At 45.4% G+C, this 20,496-nt stretch overlaps 1 long non-coding RNA gene across 1 annotated transcript in view; it reads left to right on the top strand.

Annotated features, from left to right (window-relative positions):
* LOC139256593 (uncharacterized) overlaps positions 1 to 20,007 on the top strand; it is a 31,421-nt gene extending 11,414 nt beyond the window's left edge. The window contains exons 2-3 of the long non-coding RNA XR_011592189.1: positions 251 to 407; positions 19,763 to 20,007. This is a non-coding gene — a long non-coding RNA (uncharacterized lncRNA). The remainder of the gene's footprint in view (positions 1 to 250; positions 408 to 19,762) is intronic.
* The last annotated feature ends 489 nt before the right edge of the window (positions 20,008 to 20,496 follow it).

Genomic DNA, 20,496 nt, shown 5'->3' with positions numbered 1-20,496 from the left:
GAAAGCCCCACTTCATACTTTACACTATGTTTTAAATAATTTTGTAAAGAAGCTGTCATCTAGTTTTTGCATAAAGCAAAAGGAAATAACACACATCTATCCAGCCTTATCTGCCAACCTACTTATAGTTTATTTATGGGTAAACAGATATGTTAATTACGATCTGATCATTAATAAACTTAAATTTTGTCCTGTAATGCTCCCCTTTCATTATGTAAAATATGCTAACTCAATTTATTTTTCATTTTAGATGGAAGTCCTTCAGAGGAAAGATTAGAACTCAGGGCAAGAATCCAAAGCCAAGAATATGGCAGCTGGTGACCACATCTCTGAAAAATTAATTAAAGATAAAGCAATTTGAGGAAAACAAAGAATTAAAGTCTGACTTCAGCAATATGATCAAAATGGTATGTTAGAATTTCATATTTAGAACTAAAATTTCCACTTGGTGGGAACACTCTTACTATCACGAGCTGGTTGTGTAGTAACTGGGAAAACCAACATCCAGTGATGTCATCCGACCCCATTCATTTTTTGACTGGGCTTAATCCTTCAATTAGACATCTTGGGGGTAATGTACTGACGTGGATAGAAAACTGGTTGGCAGACAGGAAGCAGAGAGTCGGGATAAACGGGTCCTTTTCAGAATGGCAGGCAGTGACTAGTGGAGTGCCGCAGGGCTCAGTGCTGGGACCCCAGCTCTTTACAATATATATATTAATGATTTAAATGATGGAATTGAGTGTAATATCTCCAAGTTTGCAGATGACACGAAACTGGGTGGTGCTGTGAGCTGTGAGGAGGACGCAAAGAGGCTGCAGGGTGACTTGGACAGGTTAGGCGAGTGGGCAAATACATGGCAGATGCAGTATAATGTGGATAAATGTGAGGTTATCCACTTTGGGGGCCTTTATACACTGGAGTTTAGAAGGATGAGAGGGGATCTCATAAAAACATATAAGATTCTGACGGGACTGGACAGGTTAAATGCGGGAAGAATGTTCCCGATGTTGGGGAAGTCCAGAACCAGGAGACACAGGATAAGGGGCAGGCCATTTAGGACTGAGATGTGGAGAAACTTCTTCACTCAGAGAGTTGTTAACCTGTGGACTTCCCTGCCGCAGAGAGTTGTTGATGCCAGTTCATTGGATATATTCAAGAGGGAGTTAGATATGGCCCTTATGGCTAAAGGGATCAAGGGGTATGGAGAGAAAGCAGGAAAGGGGTACTGAAGGAATGATCAGCCATGATCTTATTGAATGGTGGTGCAGGCTTGAAGGGCCGAATGGCCTGCTCCTGCACCTATTTTCTATGTTTCTATGTTTCCTCATTCACTAGTGAATGCTTGCTTAATAAAATCTCTGAGCGGGAGTTTAGTTAAGTTGCATCCTACTTGCTAATAAGGGCCTGCAGTAGTATTGAAGGATTTCCAAATCTTTGGGCAGAAATCTCACCCAGCATTACTTCCACCCGTTTACATTGCACATTAAAGGTAAGCTGTATGTGGAAGGGAGTTCTTAATGTGACAAGAGAGGTTTGCTTGGGTTTTTGGGGAGGGTTGTTATCTTTTGTTTTTATCAGAACAGGTATGGTGTTTATGTTGATAGGAAAGCAGCCAAATGAATGTTTTGAAAATCACCAGAAAGCCGACTGAAGATAAATTATTTGTAAAAGTTCAACAGAACAGGAAGATCTTTAAAGAAGAGATCTGTGTGAGACGGCTGTTAGAATACAAACTTTCACTGCAGTTCAGGGAGCAACAGGTATCTAATTTCAAACTAAAAATTCCAGCGGTCACATTTTCAGCTGCCTTGGCCCTACGTTCTGGAATTCCCTCTCTAAACCCCTCAACTTTCCCTCCTCCTTTAAGACCTTCCTTATAACCTACCTCTTTGACCAAGCTTTTAATCACCCCTCCTAATAGCTCCTTTTTTGCCATCGTGTTGCTTTTTGTCCAATTATGCCTCTGTAAAGTACCAAGGGCCAATTTTCTATGTTAAAGGAGCTATATATTCTCAAGCTGTTGTCCTTAGTTGATTCTTCCATAATTCGATTGATACCATAAAATGCCAGAAATTATGGTGGAATTTGTGGAATAACGCTGGGAATGTGCCAAAAAGGTCAATAATTTTTGGATCGAATGATAGGTGGAATAGGAAGCAGAAACATTTATACTGGTGCATCCTTTGAGGTTGGAAATAGCCTCAATGTTGGAGCAAAGTAGGAGGAGCTTTATTCTACAGCTGGCCTGTGTTACAGCTGCCCTTTAGTGTATGATGTTGACAATGGGGAAATTATTCCATTCCACAATATTAACATCTCTTACCTGGATGAGCCCAAAATAAAATAGAAAACAAAATATGAAATATTAAGATACTCGGAATGTGGCCACCCTTTGCCCAGTATATAAATTCACTGAGTGCATTGTGCAATGCAAATCATTAGATTCCAGGTTTGATTCCTGGTTTATGCTGAAGGCAAATTCAGCCAAGGTGCGAGTGAGGTACCACAATTTTCCTCGTTATTTATAGGTGAGGGAAGAGAAAAATCGATCACTAATCAACATCTCCTGTTGGATGTGCATGTGTCGATTTCAGGCAAAGATAGGATCAGGAAGGGCTCCAATGACCCGATAGCGAACCATCCCCAAAAGCCATGGCAGGATATGCAGCCTTGTGTAAGTGATAGGATGCTCCCACCCAGGACTTGTCCTGCTGACCCTGCCAAGGAGAAATTTGTTGATTTAAATACTGCCAAAGGAACCGGCCTGCCCCAGAGGCTGCATACTGCAGTGGAAGAATCTTACCCCCTCCCCAGAAAGTGGCAGTAACTACCTGCCAGGCCACAATTCAGGCCTGGACTCCAGGTCGACCTCACTTGCGCCATCTGCTCCGCCACTGAGAGGCCACGGACAATGGGAACTCACTCGCCAGATGTCCCAGATCCCTCACTCTCCTATGCCATTGGAATTTAGATTAAGGTGTGATCTGTTCGAAGTTTTCAAGATATTAGGAGAACAGATAGGGTAGATGGAGAGAAACTATTTCTGCTGGTTGGGGCAACTAGGACTAGGGGACATAGTCTAAAAATTAGAGCCAGACCTTTCAGGAGTTAAATTAGGAAACACTTCTACACACGAAGGGTGGTAGAAATTTGGAACTCTCTTCCACAAATGGCAAATGATGCTAGATTAATTGTTATTTTTAAATCTAAGATCGACACATTTATGTTAACCAAAGGTATTAAGGGATATGAGGCAAAGGCAGGTATGTGAAGTTAGATCACAGATCAGCCATAATCTCATTGAATGGCAGAACAAGCTTGAGGAGCTAAATGGCCTACTTCTGTTACTATGTGTTGTGTATGGAGAAAGAGTCAGGCTGAACACTGTGAGCTCAAAGTAACGTATGACCTTAGTCTTTTATTGCAGGTCTCCAGAGTGCCTCTCCAACCTATGAAGCCTTCTTAAAGACCTGTGCTCCCAAGGGATTATGGGATCCCTTGGGATTCCCAGGGATGAGCCCTCTGGTGGCTGTACAGAGTAAATACAAGTTTACATATATAACAACACTCCCCCCCGCACAAAGTCAATACTGTAACTATTTACAATGTGAGTCGATCTGGGGCCCTTCTTGCCCTGGTTGATCATCTCGGTGTGAAAACTGGTGTTGTTGAATCATTTGTTGGGCCCTCGCTGGGCTGTTATGCAGCTGGCCTTGCTGGGCTGCCTGGTGTGTTATCCCCTGCTGGGCTGCTTCCTGGTCAACCGTGGTGCCGGTTGCCACTGGTGTGTATGTTGGGGGATCAAAAAAGGTAGGGTCCAAGGTGGGTTGCTCAGGAAAGTCCGTGAATCTGAGTTTGATTTGGTCCAAGTGTTTCCGGTGAATGAGTCCATTTGAAAGTTTGACCCGAAACACCCTGCTCCTCTTTTGGCCACGACAGTGCCGGGAAGCCACTTGGGACCTTGTCCATAATTTAATACAAATACAGGATTATTGATTTCAATCTTGCTTGACTTATTTGCGCAATCATGGTATGGACTTTGTTGAAGCCGCCTGCTCTCTACCTGTTCATGTAGATCAGGGTGAACTAACGAGAGCCTTGTCTTAAGTGCTCTTTTCATGAGCAGTTCAGTAGGTGGGATTGCAGTGAGTGAGTGAGGTCTCATGCGGTAGCTAAGCAGGACTCGGGATAGGCAAGTCTGCAGTGAGCCTTCAGTTACCCTCTTCAAGTTTGCTTGATGGTTTGCACTGCTCTCTCTGCCTGACCATTGGACGCTGGTTTAAACGGGGCAGATGTGACGTGCTTGATCCCGTTACGGGTCGTGAATTCTTTGAACTCAGCACTGGTAAAACATGGCCCATTGTCGCTCACCAGGCAAACATGGCTCGCAGGCTTTCAGTAGTGGCAGCAGACGTGCTAGCCGACCTTATCTCACATTTAATCCATTTGGAGGACGTGTCGACAACCACAAGGAACATTTTACCCAAGAACGGGCCTGCATAGTCGACGTGTACCCTAGGCCATGGTTTGGAGGGACAAGACCATAAACTTAGCGGCCCCTCCCTGGGTACATTGCTTAACTGCGAGCATGTATTACATCTGTGAACGCAGGACTCTAAGTCCGCATCGATACCGGGTGACCACACGTGGGATCTGGCTATCGCTTTCATCATTACGATGCCTGGGTGGGTACTCTGGAGGTCCCCTTCTTGGAGACCACTACTCGATTGACCCACAGAAGGCAGTCTGCCTGAATAGACATTTCATTTTTGCGCCGTTGGAACGACTTTATCTTATCCTGCATTTCCACTGGGACACTGGATCAGCTCCCGTGATGCACACAGCTTTTGACTAGAGATAATAAGGGGTCCTGGCTTGTTCTGGTTTTGATCTACCGGGCAGTGACAGGTGATTGCTCACTCAAATTCTTCCATAACCATGGCTAGATCTGCGGACTGCGCCATTTCCACCCCTGTGGTGGGCAATGGCAGCCTACTAAGAGCATCGGCGCAGTTTTCTGTGCCTGGCCCGTGGCGGATGGCGTAGTTGTATGCGGACAACGTGAGTGCCCATCTCTGGATGTGGGCCGATGCGTTGGTATTTATCCCTTTACTCTCGGAAAACAGGGATATAAGTGGCTTATGGTCAGTTTCCAATTCGAATTTTAGCCCAAACAGGTATTGATGCATTTTCTTTACCCCATAGACATTAACGTTAACGCTTCTTTCTCAATCATGCTGTAAGCTCTCTCAGCCTTAGACAGACTCCTGGATGCATAAGAAGACAGACTGTAGTGTAACAAAATTTGCAGATGACACAAAGATTAGTGGGAAAGCGGGTTGTGTAGAGGACACAGAGAAGCTGCAAAGAGATTGAGATAGGTTAAGCGAATGGGCTAAGGTTTGGCAGATGGAATACAATGTCGGAAAATGTGAGGTCATCCACCTTGGAAAAAAAACAGTAAAAGGAAATATTATTTGAATGGGGAGAAATTACAACATGCTGTGGTGCAGAGGGACCTGGGGGTCCTTGTGCATGAATCCCAAAAAGTTAGTTTGCAGGCGCAGCAGGTAATCAGGAAGGCGAATGGAATGTTGGCCTTCATTGCGAGAGGGATGGAGTACAAAAGCAGGGAGGTCCTGCTGCAACTGTACAAGGGATTGGTGAGGCCACACCTGGAGTACTGCGTGCAGTTTTGGACACCTTACTTAAGGAAGGATATACTAGCTTTGAGGGGGTACAGAGACGATTCACCAGGCTGATTCCGGAGATGAGGGGGTTACCTTATGATGATAGATTGAGTAGACTGGGTCTTTACTCGTTGGAGTTCAGAAGGATGAGGGGTGATCTTATAGAAATATTTAAAATAATGAAAGGGATAGACAAGATAGAGGCAGAGAGGTTGTTTCCATTGGTTGGGGAGACTAGAACAAGGGGGCACATCCTCAAAATACGGGGGAGCCAATTTAAAACCGAGTTGAGAAGGAATTTCTTCTCCCAGAGGGTTGTGAATCTGTGGAATTCTCTGCCCGAGGAAGCAGTTGAGGCTAGCTCATTAAATGTATTCAAATCACAGATAGGTAGATTTTTAACCAATCAGGGAATTAAGGGTTATGGGGAGCGGCCGGGTAAGTGGAGCTGAGTCCACGGCCAGATCAGTCATGATCTTGTTGAATGGCGGAGCAGGCTCGAGGGGCTAGATGGCCTACTCCTGTTCCTAATTCTTATGTTCTTATGTTCTTTTGTTGCAGTTTCCCGAAATCATTAGCTTGTTCAATACACACCCGACGCCATATGATGATGCATCACATGCTAGTACCAAACGCTTACATGGATAGAAATATAGACACATAGAAAATAGGTGCAGGAGTAGGCCATTCGGCCCTTCGTGCCTGCACCACCATTCAATAAGATCATGGCTGATCATTCACCTCAGTACCCCTTTCCTGCTTTCTCTCCATACCCCTTGATCCCTTCAGCCGTAAGGGCCATATCTAACTCCCTCTTGAATATATCCAATGAACTGGCATCAACAACTCTCTGCGGTAGGGAATTCCACAGGTTAACAACTCTCTGAGTGAAGAAGTTTCTCCTCATCTCAGTCCTAAATGGCTTATCCCTTATCCTTAGACTGTGTCCGCTGGTTCTGGACTTCCCAAACAATGGGAACATTCTTCCTGCATCTAACCTGTCCAGTCTCCTCAGCATTTTATATGTTTCTATGCGATCCCCTCTCATCCTTCTAAACTCCAGTGAATACAGGCCCAGTCGATCCAGTCTCTCCTCATATGTCAGTCCTGCCATCCCGGGAATCAGTCTGGTGAACCTTTGCTGCACTCCCTCAATAGCAATAACGTCCTTCCTCAGATTAGGAGACCAAAACTAAACACAATATTCCATGTGAGGCCTCACCAAGGCCCTGTACAACTGCAGTAAGACCTCCCTGCTCCTATACTCAAAACCTCTAGCTATGAAGGCCAACATACCATTTGCCTTCTTCACCGCCTGCTATACCTACATGCCAACTTTCAATGATTGATGTACCATGACACCCAGGTCTCGTTGCACCTCCGCTTTTCCTAATCTGCCGCCATTCAGATAATATTCTGCCTTTGTGCTTTTGTCACCAAAATGGATAACCTCACATTTATCCACATCATATTGCATCTGCCATGCATTTGCCCACTCACCTAACCTGTCCAAGTCACCCTGCAGCCTTTTAGCGTCCTCCTCATAGCTCACACCGCACCGAGCTTAGTGTCAGCTGCCAACTTAGAGATATTACACTCAATTCCTTCATCTAAATCATTAATGTATCTTGTAAGTAGCTGGCATTCCAGCACTGAGCCCTGCGGCACCCCACTAGTCACTGCCTACCATTCTGAAAAGGATCCGTTTATCTCGACTCTCTGCTTCTTGTCTGCCAACCAGTTCTCTATCCACATCAGTACATTACTCCCCATGCCATGTGCTTTAATTTTGCACACCAATCTCTTGTGTGAGACCTTGTCAAAAGCCTTTTGAAAGTCCAAATACACCACATGCACTGATTCTCCCTTGTCCACTCTACTAGTTACATCCTCAAAAAATTCCAGAAGATTTGTCAACCTTTCATAAATCCATGGTAACTTGGACCAATCCTGTCACTGCTTTCCAACTGCGCTGCTATTTCACCTTTAATAATTGATTCCAACATTTTCCCCACTACTGATGTCAGGCTAACCGGTCTATAATGCCCCGTTTTTTCTCTCCCTCCTTTTTTAAAAGTGCTGTGATATTAGCTACTCTCCAGTCCATAGGAACTGATCCAGAGTCGATCGACAGTTGGAAAATGATCACCAATGCATCCACTATTTCTATGGCCACTTCCTTAAGTACTCTGGGATGCAGACTATCAGGCCCCTGGGATTTATCGGCCTTCAATCCCATCAATTTCCATAACATAATTTCCTGCCTAGTAAGGATTTCCTTCAGTTCCTCCTTCTCACAAGACCCTTGGTCCCCTAGTATTTCCGGAAGATTATTTGTGTCTTCCTTCGTGAAGACAGAACCAAAGTATTTCTTCAACTGGTCTGCCATTTCTTTGTTCCCCATTACAAATTCACCTGAATCTGACTGCAAGGTACCTACGTTTGTCTTCACTAATCTTTTTCTCTTCACATAACTATAGAAGCTTTGGCAGTCAATTTTTATGTTCCTGGCAAGCTTCCTCTCATACTCAATTTCCCCCCTCCTAATTAAATCCTTTGTCCTCCTCGGCTGAATTCTAAATTTCTCCCAGTCCTCAGGTTTGCTGCTTTTTCTGGCCAAATTATATGCCTCTTCCTTGGATTTAACACTATCCTTAATTTCCCTTGTTAGCCACGGTTGAGCCACCTTCCCCGTTTTATTTTTACTCCAGACAGGGATGTACAATTGTTGAAGTTCATCCATGTGATCTTTAAATGTTTGCCATTGCCTATCCACCGTCAACCCTTTAAGTATCATTTGCCAGTCTATTCTAGCCAAATCACGTCTTATACCATCAAAGTTACCTTTCCTTAAGTTCAGGACCCTAGTCTCTGAATTAACTGTGTCACTCTCCATCTTAATAAAGAATTCTACCATATTATGGTCACTCTTCTCCAAGAGGCCTCGCACAACAAGATTGCTAATTAGTCCTTTCTCATTACACATCACCCAGTCTAGGATGGCCAGCCTTCTAGTTGGTTCCTCGACATATTGGTCTAGAAAACCATCCCTAAAACACTCCAGGAAATCCTCCTCCACCGTATTGCTAGCAGCTTGGTTAGCCCAATCTATATGTAGATTAAAGTCGCCCATGATAACTGCTGTACCTTTATCGCACGTATCCCTAATTTCTTGTTTGATGATGTCCCCAACCTCACTACTACTGTTTGGTGGTCTGTACACAATTCCCACTAGCATTTTCTGCCCTTTGGTATTCCGCAACTCCACCCATACAGATTCCACATCATCCAAGCTAATGTCCTTTCTTACTATTGTGTTAATTTCCTCTTTAACCAGCAACTCTACCCCACCTCCTTTTTCTTTCTGCCTATCCTTCCTGAATGTTGAATACCCCTGGATGTTGAGTTCCCAGCCTTGGTCACCCTGGAGCCATGTCGCCGTGATGCCAATTTTATCATATTCATTAATTGCTGCCTGTGCAGTTAATTCATCCACTTTATTACGAATATTCCTCGCAGTGAGGTACAGAGCCTTTAGGCTTGTCTTTTTAACCCACTTTGCCTCTTTAGAATTTTGCTGTAATGTGGCCCTTTTTGATTTTGCCTTGGGTTTCTCTGCCCTCCACTTTTACTTTTCTTCTTTCTATCTTTTGCTTCTGCCCCCATTCTACTTCCCTCTGTTTCCCTGCACAGGTTCCCACCCCCCTGCCATATTAGTTTAACCCCTCCCCAACACACTAGCAAACACTCCCCCAGGACATCGGTTCCGGTCCTGCCCAGGTGCAGACCGTCCGGTTTGTACTGGTCCCACCACCCTCAGAATCGGTTCCAATGTCCCAGGAATTTGAATCCCTCCCTTCTGCACCACTTCTCAAGCCACATATTCATCTGAGCTATCCTGCGATTCTTACTCTGACTAGCACGTGGCACTGGTAGCAATCCTGAGATTACTACCTTTCAGGTCCTACTTTTTAATTTTACTCCTAGCTCCCTAAATTCAGTTTGTAGGATCTCATCCCGTTTTTTACCTATATCGTTGGTACCTATATGCACCATGACAACTGGCTGTTCACCCTCCCCCTCCAACATGTCCTGCAACCGCTCCGAGACATACTTGACTCTTGCACCAGGGAGGCAACATACCATGCTGGAGTCTCGATTGCGGCCGCAGAAACGTCGATCTATTCCCCTTCTTTTTCCTGCCTTCCTGTGCAGCAGAGCCACCCATGGACTTGGCTGCTGCTGCCCTCCCCTGATGAGTCATCTCCCCAGCAGTACCCAAAACGGTGTATCTGTTTTGGAGGAGGATGACCGCAAGGGACCTCTGCACTACCTTCCTTCCACTGCTCTTCCTGTTGGTCACCCGTTCCCTATATGTCTGTGTAACCTTTATCTGCGGTATGAACAACTTACTAAACGTGCTATTCACGGCATCCTCAGCATCACGGATGCTCCAGAGTGAATCCACCCACAGCTCCAGTGCCGCAATGCAGTCTGTCAGGAGCTGCAGCAGGATACACTTCCAGCACATGTAGTCGTCAGGGACACTGGAAGCGTCCCTGAGTTCCCACATAGCACAGGAGGTGCATGACACGTGTCCGAGCTCTCCTGCCATGACCTAACCCCTAGATTAACTTAATTTGGCAACAATAACAATAAAGGTTATCTACTGATAAAGGAAAAGAGAAAGAAAAACTACTCACCAATCACCAGCCAATCACTTACCCCATTGGCTGTGACGTCACCTTTCGATTTCTTTCTGCTTCTTTGTTTACCTTCTGTCTCTGCACCAGCTGGCCTCTCCGACGCTTCCTTGACTCTCGGACCTTTTATAGGCCTCCGACTTCCCGGACTCCCACTGCTCAAACTCCCGCCTCCTGAATTCTCGAGCTTTTTATAGGCCTCAGACTCCCCGGACTCCCGCTGCTCGAACTCCTGCCTCATCGACTCTCTGGCCTTTTATAGGCCTCTGACTGCCCGGACTCCCGCTGCTCGAACTCCCGCCTCCTCGACTCTCGGGCCTTTTATAGTCCTCCGACTCCCTGGACTCCCACTGCTCGAACTCCTGCCTCCTCGACTCTCCGGCCTTTTATAGGCCTCTGACTGCCCGGACTCACACTGCTCGAACTCACACCTTCTCGACTCTCGGGTCTTTTATAGGCCTCGGACTCCCCAGACTCCCGCTACTGATCATACAACACAAGCAATTTGTTTGAGCATAATAATTTTCTTGCTTTTACAAAGGCATTTTCTTGGCTTTTGCCCCTTTTTGCCCCTTTTTGTAGTAAGACATGTAGTGGTTCTAAGAGTGTGCTGAGATCCGGTAAGAGGTTACCAAAGTAGTTCAAGAGTCCCAGAAACGACCGCAGCTCCATCACGTTCTGTGGCCTCGGTGCGTTCTCAATTGCCTCTGTCTTTGCCTGATGCCGTCCGCCGCAATCCTCCTTCGCAAGAACTCCACTTCAGGCACCAGGAAAATGCACTTGGAGCATTTTAATCTGAACCCCATGCGGTTGAGTCAACTAAGAACCTCCTCCAGGTTCTGCAGATGCTCGACTGTGTTCCGAACTGTGACCAAGATGTCGTCCTGGAAGACCACATGTGTGCGGGACCGACTTCAGTAAACTTTCCACATTTCTCTGGAATATCGCCAAATGGGCATCTATTATAAACAAAAAGATCTTTGTGCGTGTTGATGCAGGTGAGGGCCTTCGATGATTCCTCCAGTTCCTGCGTCATGTCGGCTGAAGTCAGATCCAGCTTCGCGAATGTCTTTCCTCCCACCAGCGTAGCAAAGAGGTCATCGGCCTTTGGTAGTGTATATTGGTCCTGCAGGGAAAAACGACTGATAGTTACTTTGTAATTGCCACAGATTCTGACGGTGCCGTCTCCCTTTAGGACTGGGACAACAGGACTGGCCCACTCGTTGAACTCGATCGGTGAAATGATGCCCTCTTTTTGCAGCCGGTCTAGCTCAATCTCTACCCTTTCTCTCATCATGCACGGTACTGCTCTCGCCTTGTGATGAATGGATTGCGCCCCCAGAATTAGATGGATCTGCACTTTTGCTCCTTTGAATTTCCCGATGCCTGGTTTGAACAGCGAAGGAAATTTGTTTAAGACCTGGGCACACGAAGTGTCATCAGCAGGCGATAGCGCTCGGACGTCGTCCCAGTTCTAGCGTATCTTTCCCAGCCAGCTCCTGCCGAGCAGCGTAGGACCATCGCCCGGTACCACCCAGAGTGGTAGCTTGTGCACCACTCCATTGTAGGAGACCTTTGTGGTAGCACTGCCAATTACAGGAATCAGTTCTTTTGTGTAAGTTCTTAGTTTCGTGCGAACTGGAGTTAAGACTGGCCTTGAGGTCTTGTTGTACCACAACCATCGAAAGTCTTTTTGCCCATGATGGATTGGCTCGCGCCCGTGTCCAGCTCCATTGACACTGGGAGTCCATTTAGTTCAACATTCAGCATTATCGGGGGACAATTCGTGGTGAATGTGTGTACCCCATGTACCTCTGCCTCCTCGATCTGAGGCTCTGGTTCATCGTGATCCTCCGTGGATCTGTCCTCCTCTGCAACGTGGTGGTTTTCAGGTTTAACAGGCTTTGCAGTTCGCCTGCACACTCGTTGGAGGTGTCCCATTGTTCCACAGCCCTTGCAAATGTACTCTTTGAATCGGCATAAATGGAAACGATGATCACCCGCGCAGCGCCGACAAGGTATTAATGGCCTTGCATTCATCACCCTTGATGGTGGACTCAGACATCTGTGGATGTGCAGCTGCAGGTATGTGTGACTTTTTCGTACGTTACGATTTGAAAACAACATCACTTTGTTCACAGTACTTGTAGCAGCACTTGTGTACTGAGAGATTTGCTTTGTATTGTCACTGGTGGCAACGAATGCCTGGGCTATCGCTATGGCCTTACTCAAGGTTTGGGTCTCCCCAGTCAAAAGTTTGCGAAGTATGGTTTCATGGCCAATGCCAAGTACGAAAAAGTCTCTGAGCATGTGCTCCAAATGTTCTTCAAATTCGCAATGTCCTGCAAGGCGCCTTAGCTCAGTGACATAACTCACCACTTCCTCGCCATCAGAACGCTTTCCTTCGGGTTCAAATGCTCTCAGACCAGTGTGCACAAATTGTTGTACGATTTCTCCGTGGGTTTCGCTGGAGTGAGCAGATTCTTCATGAGGCCATACGTTGGTGGCCCACAGAAGGTGAGGAGGATCGCCCTTCGTTTGGCAGCACTCTCTTCCCATCTAGCTCGTTGGCCAAAAAGTATTGGTCGAGTTTCTCCACAAAAGTTTCCCAGTCATCTCCCTCCGAGAATTTCTCCAGGATGCCCACTGTTCTCTGCATCTTTGGGTTCACTATCTGTATCTCGTTGCCAGTTGTTTGTATGGAGAAAGAATCAGACTGAACACTGTGAGCTCAAAGTAACGTGTGACCTTAGTCTTTTATTGCAGGTCTCCAGAGTGCCTCTCCAACCTGTGAAACCTCCTTAAATATCTTTGATCCCAAGGGATTATGGGATCCCTTGGGACTCCCAGGGATGAGCCCTCTGTTAGCTGTACAGAGTAAATACAAGTTTACATATATAACACTATGTTCCTCACATCATCATAGGCAGTCCCTTGATATCAAGGAAGACTTGCTTCCACTCTAAAAGTGAGTTCTCAGGTGGCTGTACAGTCCAATGTGGAAATTACAGTCTCTGTCACAGGTGGGGAAAACAATGATTTAAAGAAAGGGTGGGTGCTGCATATGGTTCACCGCACGCTCCTTCCGCTATCTGCGCTACGGGACTCGAGGTGCTCAGTACCCTCCGGAATGTTCTTCCTCCACTTTGGATGGTCTTGGGCCAGGGATTCCCAGCTGCTGGTGGGGATATTGCACTTTTTCAAGGCGGCTTTGAGGGTGTCCTTGAAACATTTCCTCTGCCCACCTGGGGCTTGCTTGCCGTGTAGGAGTTCCAAGTAGAGCACTTGCTTAGGGAGTCTCGTGTCGGGCATGTGGACAATGTGGCCTGCCCAACGGAGCTGGTCGAGCGTGGTCAGTGCTTCGATGCTGGGGATGGCCTGAGCAAGAACACTGATGTTGGTGCGCCTATCCTCCCAGTGAATTTGCAGGATCTTGCCGAGGCAGCGTTGGTGGTACTTCTCCAGCGCTTTGAGATGCCTGCTGTATATGGTCCACGTTTCTGAGCCATATAGGAGGGCGGGTATTACTACTGCCCTGTAGACTATAAGCTTGGTGCCAGATTTGAAGTCCTGGTCTTCGAACACTCTATTCCTCAGGCGACTGAAGGCTGCGCTGGCACACTGGAGGCAGTGTTGGACCTCCTCATCGATGCCTGCCCTTGCTGATACTCGGCTCCCAAGGTATAGAAAATGGTCCACATTGTCCAAGGCCTCACCATGGATTTTGATAACCGGGGGACAGTGCTGTGTGGCGGTGTCAAGGTTGGTGGAGGACCTTTGTCTTACGGATGTTTAGTGTAAGGCCCATGCTTCATACGCCTCGGTGAAGGTGTTGATGATGGCTTGGAGTTCGGCCTCTGAGTGTGCGCAGAGGCAAGCGTCGTCCGCGTACTGTAGCTCGTGACAGAGGATAGGGCGACCTCAGTTCTAGCCTGGAAGTGGGGAAGGGTGAACAGGTTCCCATTGGTTCTATTGTTTCATTCCACTCCAGCGGGGAGCTTGTTGAGAGTGAGATTAAGTATTGCAGCAAGGAAGATCGAGAACAGCGTTGATGCGATGACCAGCCCTGCTTGACCCCAGTCCAGATGTGGGTTGGGTCTGTGGTGGATCCGTTGGTCAGGATCATGGCTTGCATGTCATCATGGAGCAGGCGGAGGATGGTGACAAACTTTTGGGAGCAGCCGAAATGGAGGAGGACCCTCCATAGTCCCTCGCGGTTGACAGTGTCAAAGACCTTTGTGAGGTCAAAGAAGGCCATGTACAAGAGTTGGTGCTGTTCCCAGCATTTCTCTTGTAGTTGTTGCGCGGTGAAGATCATGTTCGTTCTATCCCTTAGTGGGCGGAATCCGCATTGCGACTCTGGGAGGAGCTCTTCAACCACAGGGAGAAGACGAGATTGAGGAGGATTCTTGCAATGACTTTCCCAGTGGCCGACAGCAGGGAGATTCCTCTGTAGTAACTGCAGTCGGACTTGGCCCCCTTTTTAAAGATGGTCACGATTACGGCATCTCTGAGATCTCCTGGCATGCTCTCCTCCTTCCAGATAAGAGAGATGAGGTCATGCATTCGTGCCAATCATGTTTCTCCACCATACTTTAGTACCTCGGCTGGGATTCCATCTGCTCCTGATGCCTTGTTGTTTTTGAGCTGACTTTTCTACCTTGTGCAGGGCTGGGGTTTTGCTGAGATGGTGGCGGATTGCATGCTGCAGGATGGAGTCAAGGACACTTGTGTCAAAGGCAGAGTCTCGGTTAAGGAGATCTTCGACGTGCTCCTTCCAGCAGGCCCTGACTGCCTCGGTGTCCTTAATGAGTGTCTCTCCGTTGTTTGCCAGCAGTGGGATCGGGCTTTGGGTGCTTGATCTGTAGGTGGGCTTGACTGCGCTGAAGAATCTTCGCATGTCGTGGTTGTTCCTATGGATCGGCTGTCATGTTGGTCTGAAGTTGTGGCCTTCTGTTGTTTCCCGTTGAGCTGCTCTGGGTTGCTGCCCATGGTGATATCACAGATCCCCAGTGCAGAGCAGAAGCCTCATCTCACAGGCCTTCCAGCAGATAACGAAATTGATCTTTTTATAAAATAAATCATAATTTGATGTTAAATCCGATTTTGATGAGTGCTTCTTTTTCAGTTTAGGTTAACAAAAATTTTCAGACATTTTTTTCAGTGGTTTTACATTTTTCAAAAGAGAGTATAACTTTTTTTAACACACAATGTGGAGGTACTATTGTTTTATTTTTAATAACACAGAGTAGCGATAGTAATTGTGATGCTATGAACATTTCTCTGTGACTGTGTGGCAAGGAATCGTTTTTATTATAGTAGTAGGCGGGTTTTGGAATGTAATGTCTGATTGCTAAAACATCATAACCCAATGTACAGCTTCAAAAATACTGCTAAGGCAGCGTAATTTTCGTTTAAGTTTGGAGGATTTTTTGCTGTCACAGTGAGCAAGATTTCACAGAATTACACAGATAATGTTCATCATAGGAACAGACCATTCGGCCCAATTGGTTCCATGCAGGTTTTTATGCTTCACATGAGCTTCCTCCCACCCTACTACATTGAACCCCATCAACATATCCTTCCAGGATAGAGATTTATGACAACATAAATGTCAAATGTTAAGCTTTCCTGCTGGTGGCCAAAACTAGTGGGAGGACAGAAGATTGAAAAGCTTTAAAAAGCCAGCAAAGAATGACTAATAAAATGATTAAGAAAGGGAAGATAGACTATGAAAGTAAACTAGCACAAAATATAAAAACAGATAGCAAGAGTTTCAATAGGTATATAAAAAGGAAAAGAGTGGCTTAAGTAAATGTTGGTCCCTTAGAGGACGAGACCGGGGAATTAGTAATGGTGAACATGGAGATGGCAGAAACTCTGAACAAATACTTTGTATCAGTCTTTATGGTAGAGGACACTAACAATAACAACAGTGGATAGTCAAGGGGTATGGGAGGGAGGAACACAATCACAATCACTAAGGAGGTGGTACTCAGTAAGATAATGGGACTAAAGGCAGATAAATCCCCTGGATCTGATAGCTTGCATCCTAGGGTCTTAAGAGAAGTGGCGGCAGGGATAGTGGATGCACTGGTTGTAATTTACCAAAATTCCCTGGATTCTGAAGAGGTCCCAGCAGATTGGAAAACTGCAAATGTAACGCCCCTATTTAAAAAAGGAGGCAGACAAAAAGTGGGGAACTATAGATCAGTTAGCTTAACATCTGTGGTTGGGAAAATGTTGGAGTCCATTATTAAAGAAGCAGTAGCAGGACATTTGGAAAAGCATAATTCGGTCAGGCAGAGTCAGCATGGATTTATGAAGGGGAAGTCATGTTTGACAAATTTGTGGAAATTCTTTGAGGATGTAATGAACAGGGTGGATAAAGGGGAACCAGTGGATGTGGCGTATTTGGACTTCCAGAAGGCATTTAACAAGGTGCCACATAAAAGGTTACTGCATAAGATAAAAGTTCACGGGGTTTGGGGTAATATATTAGCATGGATAGAGGATTGGCTAACTAACAGAGAGTCAGGATAAATGGTTCATTCTCGGGTTGGCAATCAATAACTAGTGTGGTGCGGCAGGGATCAGTGCTGGGACCCCAACTATTTACAATCTATATTAACGACTTGGGAGAAGGGACCGAGTGTAAAGTAACCAAGTTTGCTGACGATACAAAGATGGGAGGAAAAGCAATGTGTGAGGAGGACACAAAAAATCTGCAAAAGGACATAGACAGGCTAAGTGAGTGGGCAAAAATTTGGCAGATGGTGTATAATGTTGGAAAGTGTGAGGTCATGCACTTTGGCAGAAAAAAAAGAGCAAGTTATTATTTAAATGGAGATAGATTGCAAAGTGCTGCAGTACAGTGGGACCTGGAGGTACTTGTGCATGAAACACAAAAGGATAGTATGCAGGTACAGCAAGTGATCAGGAAGGCCAATGGTATCTTGGCCTTTATTGCAAAGGGGATGGAGTATAAAAGCAGGGACGTCTTGCTACAGTTATACAGGGTATTGGTGAGGCCACACCTGGAATACTGCGTGATGTTTTGGTTTCCATATTTAAGAAAGGATATACTTGCTTTGGAGGCAGTTCAGAAAAGGTTCACTAGGTTGAGTCCGGAGATGAGGGGGTTGACCTTTGAGGAAAGGTTGAGTAGGTTGGGCCTCTACTCATTGGAATTCAGAAGATTGAGAGGTGATCTTATCGAAACGTATAAGATTATGAGGGGGTTTGACAAGGTGGATGCAGAGAGGATGTTTCCACTGATGGGGGAAGACTAGAACTAGAGGGCATAATCTTAGAGTAAGGGGCCTCCCATTTAAAACTGAGATGAGGAGAAATTTATTTTCTCAGAGGGTTGAAAATCTGTGTAATTCGCTGCCTCAGAGAGCTGTGGAAGCTGGGACATTGAATAAATTTAAGACAGATAAACAGTTTCTTAACCGATAAGGGAATAAGGGGTTATGGGGAGCGGGCAGGGAAGTGGACCTGAGTCCATGATCGGATCAGCCATGATCGTACTAAATGGCAGAGCAGGTTCGAGGGACCGAATGGCCTACTCCTGCTCCTATTTCTTATGTTCTTATGTTCTTATGTAATATGCATACACCCCTGGAATTATATTTGATTAATTAAAACAAAAATATTGAGTTATTGTTACATGGTGTTTAAAAATAAACCACTGTGCTTTCTTTGTTTGATGACTTTCTGTATCTGTGGTCCAGCTTCTCAAGGGTGACTAGAGATGGATAATAAATGTCGGCATTGTCAGCGATGCTCACATCCCAAGAATGAATTATAAAAACTCCTGTAATCTGAAATTCATAGGAACGCTGGGTGCTCTAAATCCAGGGAGTAATTTTGCAAATCTCCACTGCTATCATGGAGACTCACTAGAGAGACTCACTAGAAACTCAGTTGAGATGTCTAGAAATCATGGGGCTGATTTTCATTATTGTCAGAACAATGGTGTCACCAGTCCGATGCGGAGCCAGCATTCGCAGGCAATTTGGCGATTGAGGGAGGGGCAAAATCTTGTAGCTCCCCCTTCATGGGACCTCAATTCTCCTGCATTAATGAGGTGCCACCTGAAAGCAGGTTAGAAAATAATATTCTTAAAGCCACAGGATCAATCACCTGCCCATCCACTTCAAATTTATGAAGCATGGGCAATGTTTTACAGTGAGGAATAAGCGTGTTGTGTAAAACATATAAACAAATAATAGGAAAAATTATACTCATGTTAACTGTCGATCTTTTTAACTTGTAGCTAATAATGGATATTTGTAGCTTAGTAAGATTTTTTAAATATTTCTGTTTCTACATGTTTTATATAAAGCAAGCAATTATGAGTCTAGATTTTTACCCATATTATAGCGTGAATACACACTGAAGACATACACAGTTTTTCTTACTCAATAAGGAAACATTGGCCCTGAAATTGCGGCCTCTCCGGGTGCGTATGATGTGTGCAAGTGCCCAAAGAGGCCCCGCAAGTTCCGGGTTTAGGCACACGAGCATGCGCCTGAACCCGACACATGCGATTGCATGCACCCCTGGGAGAAGGGCCTTCACGGGCTGAGATTTGAGTTATTTGCTCAACTGTTGCCCAGCAAATTTCCTTCAAATTCTTATGCCTGGTAAAAGCAGGCATAAGGTCTGCTTTTACCACGTATGAGTTTTAATAGATAGAAAAATAAATGTTGTTACTTATCTTTATATTAAAAACACTGTCTATGATGGTAAGTTTATTTTTAACACTATTAAAACATTTTTCTTTTAATTAAAAAAAAATGAAATTTTCTCTAAAACATTTAATGCAATCTCCCTTAATTTTTAAAAAGTAGTGTTTTTTTTATTTATGTTTGTGGGTGTTATTTATTTTTAGGGGTATTCTCATTGAGAGTAATGGGAGCTCGGAGCTCCTATTACTGTGAATGAGAATACTACATTGTGATTGCTGGTCTAGTCCCACGTGATCCCAGGATGCACATATCCTCCTGGAATAAGTGGGCCTCTGCACTGGGCTGTGCATCGAGGCCGCGGGGTAGAAGTCTTTGTTCCTCCGGGACATTTGTAAATATTTTTGTGGTCGGCGGCATCCACCCGCGGGAAGCCTCCGACCGCAATTTCAGGGCCATTACTAATTCATTTATAAATTGTGAGATTTGTACAATGGCAGAGAGCTTCATCCACTGTCAGCGCAAATGATAAAAAATTGTAGGTCGTGCATGCACAAATTTTCAATTTGCTCTGCCCGTTGGCGAGGCTCCCTGCAGCACCAATAGTTAACACCCACCTGATGTCCAGATTATGTTATCAATGATGACTGACAGTGGATGTATTTATTTTCAGGTTGACGCTGCACTGAAGGGTACAAGAACCACATCTTGAGCCACATTCAGGATGTGGGCGATGGTGGCAAGGCTGCATTTATTACCCATCGCAGGTTTCCCTGAGAAAGCCTTTTCTTTCAGTACTGCACTGAAGTCTGAGCCAAGACTATGTGCTGCACTCATTAGGCCCAAGTTTCCACATGATTCACGCCTGATTTTTAGGAGCAACTGGTGGAGAACGGACTATTTTAGAAATCGCAATTCTCCACATTATTTTTTCTGCAGTTCTAGTCAGGTAGAACAGTTCTAGTTTGGAACAGAATTTTTTCTTCAAAAGGGGGTGTGTCCGGCCACTGACGCCTGATTTGAAAGTTTCCACAGTGAAAATGTACTCCAAAGTAAAGTAGAATGGAGCCAGTGAAGATTTTTGTAGAACTGAAAAAACCTGTTCTACACATTAAAAAATCAGGCGCAGGTTACAAATTAGGCGTCCAGAACGAGGTGGGGGGAGGGAGGGGGAAGGGAACTCATTAAATTCGACAATAAATCCTTATTTATACTTCTACAAATATTATACAAATAAATCCAACCTGAATAAACATTTATAAGCCAAGAAAAGATTAAATAAACCATCTTCCTACCTGTGTGAAAGTGCTTCAGCCAGGGAGAATTCTGCAGCCGTTCGTGCCGCTGAGCAAGAGAGGGAGGGAGAGAGAGGGAGGGAGGGAGGGAGGGAGAAGAGAGAGGGGGGGG

This window comes from Pristiophorus japonicus, unplaced genomic scaffold (genome assembly GCF_044704955.1).
Source record: "Pristiophorus japonicus isolate sPriJap1 unplaced genomic scaffold, sPriJap1.hap1 HAP1_SCAFFOLD_743, whole genome shotgun sequence".
Taxonomy (NCBI): domain Eukaryota; kingdom Metazoa; phylum Chordata; class Chondrichthyes; family Pristiophoridae; genus Pristiophorus; species Pristiophorus japonicus.
Note: the sequence above shows the minus strand (reverse complement) of the source record. Positions and strands in the feature narration are given on the sequence as shown.